Source organism: Petromyzon marinus, chromosome 80 (genome assembly GCF_048934315.1).
Source record: "Petromyzon marinus isolate PM22_M1 ecotype Great Lakes invasive population chromosome 80, UKy_Petmar_22M1.pri1.0, whole genome shotgun sequence".
NCBI lineage: Eukaryota > Metazoa > Chordata > Hyperoartia > Petromyzontiformes > Petromyzontidae > Petromyzon > Petromyzon marinus.
This window is the reverse complement of record NC_133746.1, coordinates 2,292,893-2,302,801: the sequence shown is the minus strand read 5'-3', so window position 1 is coordinate 2,302,801 and position 9,909 is coordinate 2,292,893. Positions and strand designations below refer to the sequence as shown.

At 50.3% G+C, this 9,909-nt stretch overlaps 1 long non-coding RNA gene across 1 annotated transcript; it reads right to left on the bottom strand.

The window, feature by feature from the left end:
- Positions 1-533: 533 nt before the first annotated feature.
- Positions 534-3,912, bottom strand: LOC142907612 (uncharacterized). The gene is made up of 2 exons (XR_012931125.1): positions 3,153-3,912; positions 534-940 (listed from the first exon to the last, which is right to left on the bottom strand). It is a non-coding gene; the product is annotated as an uncharacterized LOC142907612 (long non-coding RNA).
- Between the last annotated feature and the right edge of the window lie 5,997 nt (positions 3,913-9,909).

Here is a 9,909-nt window from a genome sequence, read left to right as displayed (position 1 = left end):
TCAGATGCACTTAGCCTGGCACAGCAGTCAACCCATGGCACCGGCTGGGTGTGTCCCGTGACCTCCTCCACCTAGCCTGGCACAGCAGTCAACCCATGGCACCTGCTGAGTCTGTCCCGTGACCTCTTCCTGTACCTAGCCTGGCACGGCAGTCAACCCATGGCACCTGCTGGGTCTGTCCCGTGACCGCTTCCTGTACCTAGCCTGGCACGGCAGTCAACCCATGGCACCTGCTGGGTCTGTCCCGTGACCGCTTCCTGTACCTAGCCTGGCACAGCAGTCAACCCATGGCACCTGCTGGGTCTGTCCCGTGACCTCCTGCCAGCAGCGACACATTGAGCTCCCATAGGCTCTCACGTTACCCTCCCTCCACATTCCCTACATGACGTAAGCTTCCCTACCAATCCGCACTGCACATTACAATCGCCCTCGCCAGCAAACTCCCATAGAGCTCCCATAGGCTCCCATGTTAAGCGCCCACCAAATTCCCCAGTTCGCATAAGAAACCACGCTTATCCATAGAGACACAGAGACCGATTATTCAGTTCATTTATTAGGTATAGCCCTGTGAGGCATTCGATTCTTGATTCGGGTGCAACCACAACAAACAAAAACATGAACAATAAACGTCTTAAAGTGACTACGCGCAACAGAAAAATCCAGGAAAAAACGCAGTCTTCCAGAAAAAGCACCGCATATCAATGCTGTGTGCAAAAATCCCAGCGGGATGCAAGTCAAACAATAACAACCGTAAGATAATTTGGAATACAGTATATATAGAATGAGAATAAAATAATACATTGATAAAATAAAATAACACAAGAAAATTCTCCTGACGTTTCGGCCACAACACAAGCGGCCTTCATCAGTTGAAGGGACGAGACTGTCTGGAGGACAGAGCTGGAGCGAACAAAGCCAAGCTCAGATCGCGACCTTTAAGCTGTGTGAGAAGAAACAGAGCGCCTTGACAAAGGAATTAGCATAGAATTTAGCATTGAAATAGCTGAGTGATTAGCTTGTGACTGGTCACAGAAATGGCTATGTTAAAGTCAAAGCATACACATTCACAGAGGCACCCCTTGATAAAGGAATTAGCATAGAATTTAGCATTGAAATAGCTGAGTGATTAGCTTGTGACTGGTCACAGAAATGGCTATGTTAAAGTCAAAGCATACACATTCACAGAGGCACCTAGTACAAATCAAACAGGATAATTTAGCATTGAAATAACTAGGGGGTCAAAAACTTATTTCCCTGAAGGTTTGAGTTGCCAAATATCAGCCTCGAAACCTTAATGACTTGGAGAAGATCTGCAAAGAGGAGTGGGACAAAATCTCTCCTGAGATGTGTGCAAAGCTGGTGGCCAACTACAAGAAACGTCTGACCTCTGTGATTGCCAACAAGGGTTTTGCCACCAAGTACTGTCATGTTTTGCAGATGGGTCAAATACTTATTTCCCTCATTAAAATGCAAATCAATTCATAAGATATTTGACATGCGTTTATCTGGATTTTGTTGTTGTTATTCTGTCTTTCACTGTTCAAATAAACCTACCATTAAATTTATAGACTGATCATTTCTTTGTCAGTGAGCAAACGTATAAAATCAGCAGGGGATAAAATACTTTTTTCCTCACTGTACATAGAGACCAATAGAGACAAACAGAGATCAAGGAATACACAGACCCGCAGAGACCCATAGAGAAACACAGACCCATAGAGATACGTAGAGACCCATTAAGACACACAAAGATCCAGAGACACACAGGGACCCATAGTGATACATAGAAACCGATAGGAACACACAAAGACCCATAGCGACACAGAAAGACCCATAGAAATACATAGAAGACCATAGTGATACATAGAGACCCATAGAGATACATATAGATCGATAGAGGCACACAATGATCCATAGATACACAGAGACACATAGAGACACACAGAGAACCATAGAGATACAAAGAGATTCATGGAGTCCGAAAGGGATACATAGAGTTCGACAGGGACCTATAGAGATACATAGAGACCAATAGTAAACAGTGACCCATAGAGACCCATACAAATACGTAGAGATCGATAGAGACACACAGAGATCCATAGATACACAGAGACACATGGAGACACACAGAGACCCATGCAGATACATTGAGACCAATAGAGACACACAGAGATCCAGGGATACACAGAGACCCATAGATACACACAGAGATCCAGAGATACACAGAGACCCATAGTCATACATAGAGACCCACAGAGACCAACAGACACCCAGAGAGACACACACACAGAACCACAAAGATGCATAGAGACCCATATAAATACACAGAGAATCGTAAAGACAAAGACCCATAGAAATACATAGAGACCCATAGAGACACACAGATCCATACATATACATAGAGACCCATAGAGACTCACAGCGCCCCAGAGACACCCAGAGAGACACACACAGAGACCCACAAAGATACAAGGAGACCCAAATACTAAACTAAACGATATACATTTTACCAGGTAAGGAGCTATGTAGCGCTGGCTATTACAAATGATAGAAGCACAACCAAGTGGCTGATAACATCATCATCATCATCGTGTGGAAATGTATAGACACCCACAGACTCACCACACTGAAACCCACACACTCACCAAACAGAGACCCACACACTCACCACACTGAAACCCACACACTCACCACACAGAGACCAACAGATGATGTTATCAACCAAGTGGTTGATAACATCATCATCATCATCGTGTGGAAATGTATAGACACCCACAGAGATTCAGACTCACCATACAGAGACCCACACACTCACAACACAGAGAGAACCACAGATTCACCTCACACAGATATCCACACTCGCCCCACGCAGACCCACAGACTGACCACACAGAGACCCACAGACTCACCACACAGATACCCACACACTCACCACACAGAGACCCAAAGACTCATCACACAGAGACCCACAAACTCACACAGACACCCACAAAAACAACAACCGCCATTCGCCACTAAGTGACAAGACGCTTGTGCCAGGCCATGTGCACTTTGAGGCCACGTGAAGTGTCGACAGACTCACCTCACACAGACACACACAGAGACCCACAGACTCACCTCACATAGACACACACAGAGACCCACAGACTCACCCCACACAGAGCCCCGTGTCGGCATCTTCAAGCTGAGCCGACCTCGAGGAGGCCCAGACAGGGTTCAGATTTTTTCCGCCATCGCCGCCATTCGCCCCGACCGGAAGCGGAAGTAGAAGCTGGGGGTGGAGGTGGGGGTCGCCGAAAGAGGGGCGGGAGGCGGCTTCCGGGGGCGTGGCCTCGCACTCGCACGTCATTCGGAGGGGCGTGGCTGAAGGGGGCGTGGCAACGTCCCTCGCACTGTGACAGCACCGGTGACGTCGCAATCACCACGTGCTTCCTCAGAGTACGAGACGGGCATGAAGGAGACGGCAGCTTCTTAAACTTCAGCTGCTTCAGCTTCATCATCGTCGCCTTTCGAACAACTTCTGCTGAAGCTATCCGAGCGAAACTATTGACGAGGTGAGTTTTGTGGGTTCCTGGTGAGTGTGTGGGTCCATGTTGTGGGTTCATGGTAAGTGTGTGGGTCCTTGTTGTGGGATTGTGGAGAGTGTGTCGGTCCGTGGTGAGGATGTGGGTGCGTGGTGAGTGTGTGGGTCCGTGTTGTGGGTTCGTGGTGAGTGTGTGGGTCCATGGTGAGGATGTGGGTGCGTGGTGAGTGTGTGAGTCCGTGTTGTGAGTTCGTGGTGAGGATGGTGGGTTCCTGGTGGAGGGATGTGGGAGACACACAGAGAACCACAAAGATGCATAGAGACCCATGTAAATACAGAGAGAATCGTAAAGACAAAGACCCATAGAAATACATAGAGACCCATAGAGACACACAGATCCATAGATATGCATAGAGACCCATAGAGACCAATAGAGACCCACAGAGACCCAAAGAGACCCACAGACACCCAGAGAGACACACACAGAGACCCAGAAAGATACAGAAACCCAAATACTAAACTGAACGATATACATTTTACCAGGTAAGGAGCTATGTAGCGCTGACTATTACAAACGATAGAAGCTCAACCAAGTGGCTGATAACATCATCATCATCATCGTGTGGAAATGTATAGACACCCACAGAGACTCAGACTCACCATACAGAGACCCACAAACTCACCACACAGAGACCCACAGACTCAACACACAGATCCACACACTCACCACAGAGACCCACAGACTCACACAGATACCCACAGACTCACCTCACACAAAGCCCCGTGTCGGCATCTTCAGGCTGAGCCGACCTCGAGGAGGCCCAGACAGGGTTCAGATTTTTCATGCCATCACCGCCATTCGCCCCGAACGGAAGCGGAAGTAGAAGCTGGGGGTGGAGGTGGGGGCGCCCCAAGAGGCGGGGCGTGAGGCGGCTTCTGGGGGCGTGGTCTCGCACTGGCACTTCACTCGGAGTGGCGTGGCTGCAGGGTACGTGGTAACGTCCCTCGCACTGTGACAGCACCGGTGATGTCGCAATCACCACGTGCTTCCTCAGCGTACGAGACGGGCGTGAAGGAGACAGCAGCTTCTTAAACTTCAGCTGCTTTAGCTTCATCATCGTCGCCTTTCGAACAACTTCTGCTTTAAGCTATCCGAGCGAAACGATTGACGAGGTGAGTTTTGTGGGTTCCTGGTGAGTGTGTGGGTCCGTGTTGTGGGTTCGTGGTGCGGATGGTGGGTTCCTGGTGGGGGATGTGGGAGACACACAGAGAACCACAAAGATGCATAGAGACCCATATAAATACACAGAGAATCGTAAAGACAAAGACCCATAGAAATACATACAGACCCATAGAGACACACAGATCCATAGATATACATAGAGACCCATAGAGACCCAGAGAGACCCACAGAGACCCACAGACACCCAGAGAGACACACACAGAGACCCACAGACTCACCACACACAGAATCACCACACACAGAGACCCACAGACTCACCTCACACAGATACACACAGACACCCACAGACTCACCACACACAGACTCACACAGAGACCCACAGACTCACCTCACACAGAGACCCACAGACTCACCACACATAGACCCACAGACTCACCTCACAAAGACACACACAGACTCACCATGCACAGACACCCACAGAGACCCACAGACTCAACACCAACAGACACACACAGAGACCCATAAACTCACCTTACACAGACACCCACAAACTCACCTCACACAGACACACACAGACTCACAACACACAGAGACCCACAGACTCACCTCACACAGATACACACAGACACCCACAGACTCACCACACACAGACTCACACAGAGACCCACAGACTCACCGCACACAGAGACCCACAGACTCACCACACATGGACACCCACAAACTCACCTCACACAGACACAAACAGAGACCCACAGACTCACCTCACACAGACACCCACAAACTCACCTCAAACAGAGACCCACAGACTCACCACACACAGACACACACAGAGAACCACAGACTCACCACACACAGAGACCCACAAACTCACCACACACAGACCCACAGACTCACCTCACAAAGACACACACAGACTCACCATGCACAGACACCCACAGAGACCCACAGACTCACCACCAACAGACACACACAGAGACCCATAAACTCACCTACACAGACACCCACAAACTCACCTCACACAGACACACACAGACTCACAACACACAGAGACCCACAGACTCATCTCACACAGACACCCACAGACTCACCTCACACAGACACACACAGAGACCCACAGACTAACCACACACAGAGACCCACAAATTCACCTCACACAGATACACACAGACACCCAGACTCACCACACACAGACTCACACAGAGACCCATAGACTCACCACACACAGACACACACAGAGACCCACAAAATCACCACACACAGACCCACAGACTCACGTCACAAAGACACACACAGACTCACCATGCACAGACACCCACAGAGACCCACAGACTCACCACCAACAGACACACACAGAGACCCACAGACTCGCCACACACAGACCCACAGTCTCACCACACACAGAGATCCATAAACTCACCTTACACAGACACCCACAAACTCACCTCACACAGACGCACACAGACTCACCACACACAGAGACCCACAAACTCACCTCACACAGACACCCACAGACTCACCTAACACAGACACCCACAGACTCACCTCACACAGACACACACAGACTCACCACACACAGAGACCCACAGACTCACCTCACATAGACACACACAGAGACCCACAGACTCACCTCACACAGACACACAGACTCACCTCACACAGAGACCCACAGACTCACCTCACACAGACACACACAGAGACCCACAGACTCACCTCACACAGACAGACACAGAGACCCACAGACTCACCACACACAGACACACACAGACTCACCTCACACAGAGACCCACTGACTCACACAGACACCCACAGACTCACCTCACACAAAGCCCCGTGTCGACATCTTCAGGCTGAGCCAACCTCGAGGAGGCCCAGACAGGGTTCAGATTTTTCCCGCCATCGCCGCCATTCGCCCCGACCGGAAGCGGAAGTAGATGGGGGTGGAGGTGGGTGGCGCCCAAAGAGGCGGGGCGGGAGGCGGCTTCCGGAGGCGTGGCCTCGCACTCTCACGTCACTCGGAGGGGCGTGGCTGAAGGGGGCGTGGTAACGTCCCTCGCACTGTGACAGCACCGGTGACATCGCAATCACCACGTGCTTCCTCAGAGTACGAGACGGGCATGAAGGAGACGGCAACTTCTTAAACTTCAGCTGCTTCAGCTTCATCATCGTCGCCTTTCGAACAACTTCTGCTGAAGCTATCCGAGCGAAACTATTGACGAGGTGAGTTTTGTGGGTTCCTGGTGAGTGTGTGGGTCCGTGTTGTGGGTTCGTGGTAAGTGTGTGGGTCCTTGTTGTGGGATTGTGGAGAGTGTGTGGGTCCGTGGTGAGGATGTGGGTGCGTGGTGAGTGTGTGAGTCCGTGTTGTGGGTTCGTGGTGAGTCTGTGGGTCCGTGGTGAGGATGTGGGTGCGTGGTGAGTGTGTGGATCCGTGTTGTGAGTTCGTGGTGCGGATGGTGGGTTCCTGGTGGGGGGATGTGGGAGACACACAGAGAACCACAAAGATGCATAGAGACCCATATAAATACACAGAGAAACGCAAAGACAAAGACCCATAGAAATACATAGAGACCCATAGAGACACACAGATCCATAGATATGCATAGAGACCCATAGACACCCACAGAGACCCACAGACACCCAGAGAGACAAACACAGAGACCCACAAAGATACAGAGACCCAAATACTAAACTGAACGATATACATTTTACCAGGTAAGGAGCTACGTAGCGCTGGCTATTACAAACGAAAGAAGCTCAACCAAGTGGCTGATAACATCATCATCATCGTGTGGACACCCACAGAGACTCAGACTCACCATACAGAGACCCACACACTCACCACACAGAGACCCACAGATTCAACACACAGACCCACACACTCACCACAGAGACCCACAGACTCATCACACACAGACACACACAGACACCCACAGACTCACCTCACACAAAGCCACGTGTCGGCATCTTCAGGCTGAGTCGACCTCGAGGAGGCCCAGACAGGGTTCAGATTTTTCCCGCCATCGCCGTCATTTGCCCCGACCGGAAGTGGAAGTAGAAGCTGGGGGTGGAGGTGGGGTTCGCCCAAAGAGGAGGGGTGGGAGGCGGCTTCCGGGGGAGTGGCCTCGCACTGCACGTCACTAGGAGGGGCGTTGCTGAAGGGTGTTGTATATGTCCCCCTTTCCATATTAATATTAACAAGTATTTTTTCAATACATATAGATACATATTTCTATTGTTTCTTTTAATTTTAATAATGAATAAAAACACCAAACCAGGCCTCAGCATGGCATGTGGAGGTCATATTTACCTTGACCCACTAACACGATTTTTACGTTCAGAGCCCTCCCAGGGTCAGAGGGAGCAGATAGAGAGCAGAGCGCAGCGGATTGCAAGGGGCTGACGTAAACACAAAGCCAGGGTCACTGGGAGGTTGCGTTAGCCTAGATCTAGTTAAGTCAAAAAAGCTAATTGGTTCTGCATTACTATTAAAGTAACTTAAAGTCGGAATTTAATGACAGGGTAGGATAAAGTTAATGATCTTCACACCCACTTCAATTGAACCCTGCCACAAGCTACGTCAATGTAACCATCACCCGTCTATTAATATGAAATGTATTTACATATTTTAATCATTTCTATACGACTTGACCCGAAGCCTAACAATCAGGTTTTCCTAAGTCAACATGAATGCTCTAATCCACCCATACACAAATAATAAGCCGGGTTAAAGTAAGAGTAGAGAGGAAAAGAAATGCAAGCGCACAGCAAAACTGCAACGTAAGCAAAGGGCGATGTTAAACCCAGGGTCGGAGAGAAAGGAAGATCCCGGCCGTCTTTGTATCCCCGCAGCGCGGGGTAGGAGTGTGTATATGCTCGGGGAAACACGAGTCAAACACCACAACGGGAAGCTGACCCAGACCTTGGATTAATACAGAATCATAACTGTGGAACTCTGATGAAATGAAATGTTAACTTAAAACTTTTTAACCATTTCTTTGTGCGTCGGTGAAAGTCGGAGGGAATATCGCCCCTCCCTCCAGGTTGTGCACTCAGACAGAGAGGCGCCTTCGAGACAATTTATAACATTTGATTGTTTTACTTGTGGGTTTTATGATAGGAGTATGACAACGGAATATACCGTGGGTGATCCACACAAGGACACACACTGACATACGTACGGACACACACACGGACGCAGATACATACGGACAAATCCTGACACAGCAAAAATCGAAAGAAACCCCGCCTTGTGGGCAGAATCCGAGTGAAGGGATTTTTGGGCATAAAAAGAGGATCCTGAGCATTGAAACCTCAGTTCGACCGGGGGGGGGGGGGTCGGCTCACCAGAGTTCGACCGGGGGGTCGACTCTCGGGAGACAGTTCGACTCGGAGGAGGTCGGAACTCGGGGAGTTCAACTCGGAGGAGTTCAACTCGGGGAGTTCGACCAGGGGGGTCGGAACTCGGGGCAGTTCGACACGCGAGAGAGTTCGACCAGTGGGTCGGCTCAGGAGCAGTTCAAATCGGGAACGAGAGCAACAGGTCGCCAGCCGGCGAGCTGCAGAGCAAGGGGCGGCGAGCAGAGGCCAAAGTGACCCCGTCGCTACCCACTGACGTTGGCAAGACTCGCAAGGTAGTGAGGCGCCACCGAGTGTGATTTTAAAAGAGCTGAAAGAAAGAGTATTGCTGAAAGTTTATTCTACATTGAGTCCAGCTGCACAGCGACCAATGCACCAAGCAAGAGCTTCTGCAAACCAGAGCAAGAGCACGTGCGACTTGAGTCATCCAGCAGTGGAGAAAAACCTGCTTTCAGCAAACCAGCAACGAGCACGTTCGAGTTCTCCACCCAGAGAGAGGGAGCGTGCCGATGCAGCTCATCCAGCAGCGGAGAGAAACTGCTGTCAGCGAACCAGCACGAGCGTGATCGCGCAGCTCATCCAGCAGTGGAGAGAGGTGGCCACTGAGCAGCACTGAGAGCGATCAAGCAACTCTCCCCCGTGGACAGAGGCTGGCTGCTGTGTGGAGGAGGGAACGCCGATACGTATGATGCACAACCCCCACTCACCCTGACCGCTCTAAAGGGAGCGAGTATCCCTTTCATACAAGGGACACGTTGACGTATGTTAACGCAAGAAGACCAACCACACTCACATTACCCTAAAAAGAGAACTCAACGATACGATGATGTGCTATGCCCCACTACACGAC